The sequence below is a fragment of the Dipodomys merriami genome, unplaced genomic scaffold (genome assembly GCF_024711535.1).
Source record: "Dipodomys merriami isolate MVZ:Mamm:240054 unplaced genomic scaffold, mDipMer1.0.p SCAF_282, whole genome shotgun sequence".
Lineage (NCBI taxonomy): Eukaryota > Metazoa > Chordata > Mammalia > Rodentia > Heteromyidae > Dipodomys > Dipodomys merriami.
This window is the reverse complement of record NW_027204293.1, coordinates 431,271-443,828: the sequence shown is the minus strand read 5'-3', so window position 1 is coordinate 443,828 and position 12,558 is coordinate 431,271. Positions and strand designations below refer to the sequence as shown.

At 33.8% G+C, this 12,558-nt stretch overlaps 1 pseudogene; it reads right to left on the bottom strand.

Moving 5' to 3' along the window:
* Positions 1-273: 273 nt before the first annotated feature.
* LOC138838562 (U6 spliceosomal RNA) lies at positions 274-373 on the bottom strand (annotated as a pseudogene).
* Positions 374-12,558: the final 12,185 nt, after the last annotated feature.

The following is a 12,558-nucleotide window of genomic DNA, read 5'->3' as shown; positions in this document are numbered from 1 at the left end:
ATGTGTCCTTTCAGATTGCATTCCATATAGAAAAATTTAAGATTCCTTTTTTCCTAGGTCCTTGTATTTTTTTATTTCTTTGGGATAAAATGACAATGTTAACTAATTTCAAGTTTTGTAAAGGTTATGATATGTAAAGCCCTTTCTCAGGTGAAGATTTAATATACTGATGTCAAACTAACCTTTAATTCTATGAATTACAGGTCTTGTTACACTTGTGTTTTTGTAATCACCTTTTAATAACTTTTTTTCATTTCTTGCATTTGAAGAATGAAAAATATGGAATACTTCACAAATTTTCATATCATCCTTCTGCAAGTGCCATGTTAATCTCTGTATTGTTGTAATTTGGGTAGACTTGCTGCTGAAACATGTAGTATCCTCTAAATTTAAGTACTTAATGTTGGAATCTTCCTACAGGCATATATCCATGGTTGAATATTTATAACAAGGAACCCTTATTGTTCCTAAATATGCTATTGATCTTATTTCTCTAAAATTCTTTGTATAATGGGAAAAACCCATTGTTTGGTAGATTGCTCACATTTGCAATTTTATATTTAATTTTATTTTTAATTTAATTTAATTTTATTTTATTTGCAATTTTTTGTCAATGACTATTTTGTCTTCTTCATTTTAAATTCGATCATATTTGAAGCCTTTACAGCTAAGTCCAAAGGTGATTGCTTTTCAAGTATTTATTTATCACAACTGAGTTAGCTTTGTGGAGCTAATGGATTCAAAGTAAGCCTTGCTTAAGAGCTACTTCTAAACTTGTGCAACTTAAAATTTCCCAAATGAGGTCTTGCTGGCACAAATGTCTAGCTGACCCTTTATCCTTCTTCCATGTAGGAACAGACCAATCAGAATATCTTACCCTGACAGCATAGATTGTCTACTGGAACAAAACTAACCTTAGTTACAAGAGATCATAGAGAGATGAACAGTTCTGTCAGAATTGTTCAGAATAGAAGGTATTTTATCAAAATATAATTGTTTACTATACTTATCATTTCAAAAGTAGCTAAAGCCAAGAAGGTGAAAAAATTGTTCATATGCATGATTACCTACTGTCCTTTCCTGTCTATCATCCAACCAGGCAGGAACTTACACTACGGACTTTCTATCACCAAATATGTCCATAGCTCCTGGAGAAGTCCATACGTTTCTCCTCGATATTAGGCCTTAAATTGGTAATGTTTTAATCACAGTGTTTCCTCTTGCCTCTAGGCTGTAAATCAACAAATGGTAAAGTTTTAAGTCTAACTCTACCAAAAACTGAGGTAGAGATAATGGAATAATACTTTAAAACAGAGTTGCCTTTATACCCTAACCACAACAGAACAATGCAAAACAATTTTTATATTATATATACTTATATATTTTATATTTATATGTACTGATTCTAAATTTCACACAGTGAATCTTATTAGAATTGATAGTTTGACAAATATATTTACATTTATTCTCATAAATAGATTGGAATATAAATAATTAGGTTTAGAATATAAATTAGAATATAAAAAGTATCAATGCAATGTCTTCGGTATAAACTTGTGATACCTTCTAAGTGTTTGTTGTCTTCTGAATTCACATGGTAAAATAACAGTATTGTTTTCCGCTAATGCATAAAGGATTTTATTCTGATGCTCTGTTTATTGTTTTAACTCGCTGGTCCCAAAGGGTTTTTCTCCATATTTCTGAAGCATACTTACTGATTATACCCAAATTTTGCTGATATAATGTCTAAAAGCTATTATTCTTCTGCAGGACCCACGGGTCCTAGGATACCAGGTTCAAGTTATCTGCATCATCAGATAACAAGGGCAAGACTTCTAACCTAGGCCCATGCAACATGCCAAATGAAAGTAATTGAAGACTAATCTCATTTCTCATGTCCTATAATATATTTCAAGGCCCAAATTCCTTATAGGAATTAGCAGTAATCAACTGTGAAATGCAATGAAACTTGAAATGAAAGATGAGATCACTAAATATGAGAGAAAGTACTGTAGTTCAAACTTTCAATTTACAGATGACCAGGCCATATGAGTGAACAAAATCACAAATGAACAAGATTATTTTTAATACCCCTCTCCTAATGATTAATGAAAGATTTCAGTGCAGCAAAAGTTGGCCAAAAAATAGTTTCTGGAATGATAGATCCATAATTGTTCTACCAAGGCTAGGAAAACTTGATTTAGAGGTCAAATTTAATTTAGAAAACCATTAAGAAGATACTTAGTGCTTCAAAACACTGGTACTTCAGAAAACTAGGTTCTGTAGTATAAAAATGTCATTCTCAAACCAATGATAACCTACATTTAATCTCCTGAAAGTATATTCATTTTCAAATAAACTATTTAAAATCACATTTGCCAAAATAACACTTGACAAGTAGATGATAGTGACATTACAAGGTTTTCAAGTGTAGGAAGCAAGTTACAATAGAGTTGATTTACTTACCCAGCACCAATACCAAACAAATTCATTCATTAAAGTGTAGAAAGAGTACCCCCACCATTTGTGTTGTTCAGTAGGTGCCTTCCAGAAATATGTTAAATAGATCAGCCTCCCATATTTCAAACCCAAATATTAGGTAATAAATTTCATCACATAAAAACGTACCTTTTAAAAAGTCACTAAGAGTTGCCTTATCATGTGTTGTTTTATGTTTTCCCTATCTGTCTAACATAGTAAGAAATATGACTTTAAGTCTTGCATATGGGTACTGATCAGAGATGTGACAAACATAAAATATGTCTTCTTTTATTATCATATTCCTCTACACTAGTAAATTTTAGTTTTCTTCTTTTTCCAAAACTTATAGGTAGTACAAAATATTATCCTATGTAAAATAAAATAATCACATATATTTTACAAAGCCATTTATAAAAACTAGTAGTTAGGAATACATTCTAAGTCATTTTTAAACTTTCTTGCTGACTAAAGGTTAATCTTCCAAATGAATGAGAATAAAATCATGTCTAAGTGCTTCACATCTCCAGTCTTGCAAATTTGTTATTGCAGATGAATGAATTATGGAAATATAAGCTGACATCAGTTCAAGTATATGTGGGATTGAAACTCCACGGTATGTATGTAAACCTTTCAAAGAATTAACAGGAAGTTTAACAGAATGAATATCAGGAAATTGAAACCAGAGAGGAACAATAGTAAAGAAATAGAATGAATGAAAAATAGAACAATGGGCAAGTAAAGCTAGAATACTCAATGTACACATGTAATAAAGAAAGCGGTAAATCTGAAATGAATCTTGGAGAAAGGGTTGGTTCAGATTGATAGAAGGAGTGACTCTGATCCAGGAGCGTTAGACAATTTGATGGACATATTTAATTGTAACACACTTGCACAACCTTTTGAAATTCAGTTAAAAAACACAACAACAAACAAAAACACACAAAAATTACAACCAAACAGCAATCTCTAGAGAGTATGAATATATCCTCTAAAAATTTTAAATCATTAATGAAGGTCAGTCTTTGGAAAAGCAAACAAAGCTTTTCAAAGAGGGCAATTTGGGGTAGGGGAGAATTTTAAACAGATTTAAATAGATTGTCTAAGGTTATAATTCACCTGTATCTACTGCAAATATTTTCTTCTGTGAATGCTCTTTGAACTGGATACTCGAGTCCTGAGGCACACTTGATAGCTTGTGAAAACAGAATGGAAGAAACAAGATCAAGAACCTATTACTCCACTGGAGAGAAAGCAGTCCTCTTTGTTTTCTCTCGATCTCTTCACTACTCTATTTTCATACTTTTAATAAAGTCAAGTGATTTTGAATTATATCTTTCCTTCTTCGTTCTCGCAAAATAATTGTTCAAAATAATTCATTAAATATTATTTGCCATTATTTTCTATCATGCTGTTTACTTGTCCAAATGAGTCCATTAAACTTCCCCTTTTCATTTGGTTGACACAGAAACCCAACAACTATGTTAATGAAGACCAACACTAATGCAAATCTTTGTCTCCAAAAAAACAGTCCAAGAACCTGTAATCACAAATATTTAGCTATAATTTTTTTCTTTTTTCTTTTACCTTGAAATCTTCTTGTGTCTAATGTGCCCACAAAAATAAGTATTCCACCCCTTTTTGGTTCAATAAATTCTAACCTCAAAGATATATTTTGCTAACAAGATGCTTAGAGGAAACTAAAGAATAATCCATTTTTATCTTCACTCTTACGACTTTTATCTTCTCTCTTAAGACTTTCCTTAGATACCATATCAGGAAAAGTGAAATTATTCTTTGCAAAATTATTTCAATAGATTATTTTTCTCTTGGTCTTGCTTTTGCTCAACAAGATGTATGGAGAAGAATAGAGTTAAATCACCCATTTCTTGGATTACATTGTCTGTTACAAAGGACAACACTTCTTTTTTTTTAATTTATTTTTTAAATTTATTTTATTTGTGAACGTATTGTACAGAGGGGTTACAATTACATGGGCAGGATAATGCATACATTTCTTACCAAGCATTGCAGCCTCCTCCTTTGTTTACCCTTCACATCCTTTCCCAGGCTCCCCCCTCCTCCCCACACAATCCTTCCCCCTCTCCTCCCCCCCCCCGCACCTACGTTGTAAAGCTCGTTTTTGACATGACAACTTATACTTCTCATTGTTGCAACAGGTCCACCTGAATCCTTAAACGACTTGCTTTTCCCCATCTTCTCCACAAGTTATACTAACATCAAATATAGTAAAAGTGGGGGATATACGGTGGTGGAGCTACATACAAAGCAACAAAGAAATAATTTTATAAATGCATTAGAAACACATGCATGAAAGAAAAAATATTACAATACATATCTAAGGGTTCATTTTCCTAACATCACATTATCTGTCCTTTTCCGCTTGACTCACACATATACTAGATATTTCAAATAAGGGAAACCATGGGACCTGTGTTTCTTTGGGCCTGGCTTACTTCACTTAATGTAATTTTTTCCAAGTTTTTCCATTTCCTAACAAATGGGGCAATGTCATTCTTTCTGATGGAGGTATAGAATTCCATTTCGTATATATACCACATTTTCTTGATCCATTCATCTACTGAAGGGCATCTAGGTTGGTTCTATATCTTAGCTATGGTAGATAATGCTGCAATAAACATAGTTGTGCTGGTAGCTTGAGTGTGGCCTTGTTTGTAAACATTTTGGTAAATTCCCAAAAGTGGGATAGCTGGGTCATAGGGGATCTCTATGTGAAGTCTTTTGTGGAACCTCCATACTACTTTCCAAAGTGGTTGAACAAGTTTACATTCCCACCAACAATGAAGTAAGGTTCCCTTCTTTCCACATCTCCTCCAGCATCTGTTGTTGTTAGAGTTCTTGATTTTTGCCATTCTAACTGGAGTGAGGTGGTATCTCAATGTTGTTTGGATTTGCATGTCTTTTATGGCTAGGGAGGTTGAGCATTTCTTCATGTGTCTATTGGCCATCCTTCTTTCTTCTTCAGGGAAATTTCTCTTTAAGTCTTTAGCCCACTTATTTATTGGGCAGTTGTTTTTTTGAGGATTTGTTGTTGGGGGATTTAATTTTTTGAGTTCCAAGTATATTTTAGATATGAAACCCTTGTCCCTTGTATGGCTATTAAAGATATTCTCCCAGTCCATGGGCTTTCAATTGATCTTGCTAGCTATGTCCTTTGCCATGCAGAAGCTCTGCAACTTTTTGCAATCACATTTGTCCAAACTTTCTTTAGTTTGTTGTGTTTCCGGGTCTCTATTAAGAAAATTTCAGCCTCAGCCAAGGAGACCTAGGGTTTCTCCTCTTCCATCCTGTAATGTTTTCAGAGTGACTGCTTTGACTTCGAGGTCTTTGATCCATTTGGAGTTGATTCTGGTGCAGGGTGATAGATAAGGATCTAGCTTTAGTTTTCTACAAGTAGGTAACCAATTTTGCCAGCACCATTTACTGAAGATCCTGTCTTTATTCTATTCTATTGTGTTAAGTCCTTTATCGAAGATTAGATGGCTATAGGTCTGTAGGTTCATTTCTGGGTTTTCAATTCTATTCCATTGGTCCTGAGGTCTGTTCTTATACCAATACCAATCGGTTTTGATTACTATGGCTTTATAGTAGAGTTTGAAATTTGGTATTGGTATCCCTCTAGCAGTGTTCTTTCTGTTGAAGAGCGTTTTTGATATTAGGGGTCTTTTATTGTTCCATATGAATTTTTGAATTACCTCTTCTATTTCTTGAAGAATGAGGTTGGAGTTTTGATAGGTATCGTGTTGAATTTGTAGATAGCCTTGGGAAATATTGCCATTTTCACGATGTTAATCTCTCCAATCCAGGAGCATGGGAGGTTTTGCCATTTTCTAAGGTCTGTTTTGATTTTCTTTTTCAAGATTTTAAAGTTTTCATCAAAGAGGTCCTTCACTTCTTTGGTTAAGTTAATTCCTAGGTATTCTATTTTTTGTGGGGCTATTACAAATGGAGTTGCTTTCCTAATTTCCACCACACTTTTCTCATTGTTGGCATGCAGAAAAGCCATTGATTTTGGGGGGTTAATTTTATACCCTACTACTTTGCCAAAATTTTGAATCCGCTTGAGTAATTTGGGAGTGGAGTCTATGGGATTCTCTAAATACAAGATCATGCAAAGGACAATAATTCTATGTCCTACTTCTATGTCCCCGCTTAGCTCTTGCCTGATTTCCAATTAATCACAGCTTCTTGGCTTCAAGTCTAGTGAAGGTGAAGGACTATACTGCATCCGCCACTGCTACATCTTCATGGTTTCTCTTTTAAAACTCTTTTATTTGGAGGTAGAATTTATTTTCATGTCTTCTTTCAATTTGTTTTGCATTATACTGAGCCAAATAGGCTCTGTAAAATCACTTTAGGTAGCAAAAACATTAAGACAATCTATATCAAAAAGTTTTGGCCCCCTCCACTGCTGAAGCCAATATCCTTAGCTAGGGCTTCAAAGAACGCGTTTTTTTTACCTTTTCAATTTGCTCAATTCTTTTCTAATCCTCAAACTTTTTGTCTTATGCAATAAGACAAGTCTTCACTATCTCATGTTAATGAGGATATTATATTTTTTATCTACTTAGAAATGTGAAATCATTGGTTTGAAGTATACAATCAGATTTTTTCTGTGTTTCAGTGCTTCACTTGCAAAGACATTGTGGAACGTATTACAAACAGAAAAGTGTAAACTCAATACGTTCTTTCATTTTGAAGGGCACTTTCTACCTAAATATTTTGACCAAAATTATCTTTATAAGAGAATTACTGTTTATTAATTAAAGGTCAATTCACAAATTTTGATGTCTTATTTAAAAAAAAACAGTTTAAATTCCACTACAACCTTTTTTCTCACAGTAAGATATTTCCTGGTTAAGGACAATTCTCATGTTAACCTACAGGATTTGCAGCACTGTTTATGAGGGTTGTTTTTTTAGTGTGAAAATGAGCCATCTTACCTCTCAAGTAAGTCTCCATGGATTTCTTTGCATGAAAGCCTATGTTCCCAGGCAATTTTAAATTTTAATAGGCTAAGTTAAAAAGTTTGAACAATTAAAATTTACCTGTCATAGTTTTAAACCTCTTTTGAAATTCCTTTATCAGACTCACGAATTTACCAATCCTAATTCCACCTTTACCATCAAAAACAGTTAACATGTTGTGTTCATGATATAGTATCCATGAAACTATTATTTCCAGTGGCTTTGTTATGCATATATATGAACATATAAGCTGATCCTGAGCAAAATGAACTCCAAGATATGGACAGAGATATTTATTTGCAGTTGTTGTTTTTAATGTACTATGTGATTTCTATTTTCCTTGGGTTTTTCCCCTATGGGTTATCTCCTATTGTGTTTGGTTTTGGTATTGTGTATACATTTACCTTAATTAGGAAAGGGAAGAGGAACAACAAAATTGCGAGACAAAGGAGAAAAGGAAAACCAATGCAATAGCAATACTCAGAAGACAATATGTTGGAAATGTACATTACAACTTGTGAGGGGTTTCGGGGTGAAGGAAAACTGTGAGAAAAATGAGAGAGTGTATAACAAGTTTGAACAGTTATGTATTCACTGCCTTACAATTACTAACCCACTGCACATCACTTTCACATTAAAATGAAATTTAAAAAATAAGCTGCATTAAATAAAATTTCACTGTATTGGTATAGTAAATATTATTCTTCATGTAGTAACTTTTTAAAAATCAGTACTATTTGGCATCTAATTTGAATTAATAGCCTCTTCTTTATCAGAGGGCTATCAACTTGAATGTTATATAACTTGACAATATTTTCACAATATAATTGCCAATATTTTCAAAAAAGAATAAATTAGTACTTTCTCATACTAAAACTGAAAACCGTTTAATTCTATAGAAACCCATAACATTTAAAAGTAAATAAGTTGTTAAGAGGACAGGATATGTGTGTTCCTTAAAATAATAACTACTAATAACTACTCACTTTCAAATTCTGAACATTTCATACCTGAGAGATTCAAAATAGTACCTGTTTGCATGTTATGTAATTCTGCCATAGATGCATTTTCCAATCGGGTGTTACAGATTGAGAAGTGAACAGAAAAATAGCCACATTCTGGTAAAACTATGAAGTATCGGTTATAATTAATTCTTCAAGAGTAAGCAATTGTTTATCAGATTAAGCTATTATTTTTATGACCATCAATCCCAAAATTTATGCCATAAAGTCATCCTAGCCCAACAGTTTCCAACTTGTAGGGTGCACCTCAAAATTCCCATAATTCACATCACAAATAGCTTATTTCTATTGGAATAAATACTACACCTATGCTAATGTGATGCCCTACACCACAATAAACTGGGTTGCATCATTTTTCCTCCACTGGTATTCTTGCAAATATTATTTATATTTATACTTTTTAACTATTATAGATATTCAGGATGCTAAGATCGGAAGATTACAGTTCAAAGCCCACCCAGGCAGGAAGGTTCCCTAGATTCTTATCTCCAATAAACTTCTCAGCAAAAGCCAGACACAAGTGGTACTGAGCTTGAAGTGGTAGGGCACAAGCCTTGAGCTTAACAGGCTCAGAAAGAGTTCCTAGGTCCAGAGTTCAAGCCCTATGACAAAGCAATAAAACAAAAAGAAAAATAAAAACAAACTCCAAACCTAGCATTTTTCTGGTTGTATACAGAGGCATGTAATTAAGGAAATTGCTTTCTGTGTTACATACAGGTAGAAGAAAGAAGAAGTCACACAATTATTCTATTCATAAAATGTTATACCAAAGCCTCAAAAACCCACTCTTTTTCTAAATTTATAAATTAATATCCATTTCATGGCAACTCGGTCTACATTATTTACATTATCATTTTATACAGGAACTGTTGGAATTATCTATTAACTGAGTTCTAATTAAAACTCTCTTGAAACAATATGCTAGGCAAATAGAATGCAAGAAACATTTGTAAATTTGTCAATTAAACACGCTACTTAAAAAGAATTTTGTAGTATCCTATAGAATATGAAATTACAAACAAAACCAAAATATTTATTTGAAGTCTGAACTCTAATTTAGCAAGATCTATAAAGTCCTACATTAGATGAACTTTGCTTTTCCTCCAGGCTTAAGCTTTTTAATCCTTCATCCTTTCCTTGGAATCTAACAGAATGATAATTACTTACTTTTGCAAATTTTAGATGGGAATCATGAGCCGTTTTGCATCTAGGAATGTTCTGTAATGCAGAGAGCACTTAAAAGCACAACTGAGGATTATATATGAGTTGCATTTCAATAGGAAACGACTTCTCAAAACATAATGACAAAATTAGCCCAAATTTCCAATTGCGTATTCCTTTCTTGTTTGGTTTCTTTTATTAAGACAAAATTATACTACCTGGTCCAGGGAAGTTATCACTATGTAATTCCAGTCTCTAATCTCCTGTCAGTCTGAGTGCTAAAATTGAAAGCTTGTATCACATTGCCCCACCATGGTTTCTTGGTTTATTTATAAATTTATTTATTTATTTATTTATTTATTTATTTATTTATTTATTTATTTATTTATTTATATTTGGATCCGGTCATGGAGCCTGAACTCTGGGCCTGGGTGCTTTCCCTCAGCTCTTCAGCTCAAGGCTAGCTCTCTACCACTTGAACCACAGAGCCACTTATGGTTTTTTTCTTTTTGCTTATGTAGTGCTGAGGAATTGCACCCAGGGCTTCATGTATGCAATGCAAGCACTCTTCCTCTGAGCCATCTTCCCAGGAAATTGTTGGTTTATTTAATCTATATATAGACTAGCAATTCTGAACTTCCCCAGTTATATTATCCACTAAACTTCTTAGACTGTTCATGTACTATTTTCGAAGATGTTCTAACATTTGACACAGGATATGAACATTTCCAAATGCACCTGCAAGGAGTCTGATTCATTTCTCCATGGATCTAATCCTTTTAATATTGATTACTTGACTCTCTTAATATATCTGATCCCTATCTATGTAATTTTCTCAAACTTTTTTGAAGGAAGTTCGCTTGAGGATTTTCTAATTTTAAAAATTATCACTTGATTCTAGTCTTACTCAGGACATATTTTCTATTTTTTCTATCTTTTCTACATATTCTGAGAGTTGCTTCATATGTGTATTTGTGTGTGCACATATAAGTGTCTCTGTATATATGTGTATGATTGTATGTATGTATGCAAAAGCTTCAAAATCTTATTCAGCAATCTTGCTCATGACTGGTATTCCAATACATGAGCCATGCTTCCAATCCAGCTTTTGGCTTGTTAATTATAGATTCTCAAAACTGTTCTGCCCAGGCTGGATGCAAATTGAACTTTCTAGATTCCTTTACATTCTTAGGTTTTATTTATCCAGTAGAATCAAATTTTAAACTACAAACATTTTTGTGAGTGTCAAGTCTAAGCTGTAGCGCAGATTTTTAACTCAAGAATTCATATAAAGATAGATGAACATACACATTACATATGTTGAGTGTACACTGTTAGAATTGTGATCCTAAGCTGGGTGGTGGTGAGATCTGAAGATTGGGGTTCAAAGCCAGCCCAGGTAGGAAAGTCCCGGAGACTCTTTTCTCCAATTTACTGTAAGAAAACTGGAAGCAGCACTGTGGCTCAAGTGGTAGAGCACTAGCCTTGAGCTGAATAACAGAGGGACAGTGCACAGGCCCCGAGTTCAAGTTCCAAGACCACCATCAACAAACAATATATAAGTAAAGGAAAGAAAAAATGTGATCTTATCTACCAGTTCATAGCTAGCATAATCCCTGCTCTCTCAAGATGGACTTTTTTTCCCCAATTAAGTCCATGCTCTTATATCTGACTTGTATTGAAAACCGAATTATTCTTCCATTCTACTTTCTACAAAGTTCTGTCATTAGCAAGCGTGATTTAGAAAGGGAGTGGCCTCATACTTCCTATTCCACGTAAAAGTAATGCTTTCTTTGTATCACTTTCATAAATCTACATACTGGACTTGGGTTTATTGTTTCAATGTGGTCTTATTCGTAGAGTCTTCTATAGTGTATTGAGCTCTTATACTTAAACACAGAATTTCTCTTTCTCTTATTATTGCTATAGTTAACATGAGTTAACAAATTAATGTACACTTGGGAAATAATGTGCAGCACATACACTCACAAAAAAAAAAAGATCTGAGAAACTTCTTCCCCTTTAAAATTCGCCTTAATTTACAGAGAATTTACAAAGTTTGAACTCAATATACTCATGGGTCATGTATTTATAAGCAATATAAATTTCATATTTTCTCTTTACTAAGTTGTCTCTGAAACTCGTGTTACTTCAGGTCCAAACGTGTCCTTGTGTTATTTCAGTGAAGCCAGAAATCATTCACTATACCTCAAGCATCACCATAGATTGTTCCTGGAAGTAACTGTGACTGGATGTGGAAACTGATTCCAGGAGTGGAATGGAACATAGAGGATTGACAAAGTTCAAGTAAACTTGTGCTTTCCTTTTTACTATAAAAGAAGAGAATCCGAAGGCTTGAAGAAAACTTTGTCCTTGACTTTTTCTAGTGTGTTTTTACTCATATATAATGTTTCTGTAAACATCTAGTTGAGAGAATTACAAAAAGAAATAATGTGCCATTTTAAGGCCAGCATAGAACAAAAGGAAATAACATTGTATTAAATATGTTCTACTGCTGGGGCTGGGAAGGTGGCTCAGTGGTAGAGAATTTACCTTGCATGCCAGAGGCCCTAGGTTTGATTCCTCAGTACCACATAAGCAAAAATAAGCCAGAAGTGGTGCTGTGGCTCAAGTGGTAGAGTGCTAGCCTTGAGTTGAAGACCTGAGGTAAAGCGCCGAGGCCCAGAGTTCAGGCCCACGACTGGACCCCCCAAAAAAAATTCTACTGCAAAGAAACAAAGACATGGAGGATTTAAAGTGTTTTATGGATGGATATTTCACTCCTGACATGATTCTCTTATTTCAGGAGTCAGTTATAAATTCCTTTAGTATGGTCCTGAGTTCTCCAGAGCAATAAGGATTCCAAAAGAGCATCCAGTGCCACTTCT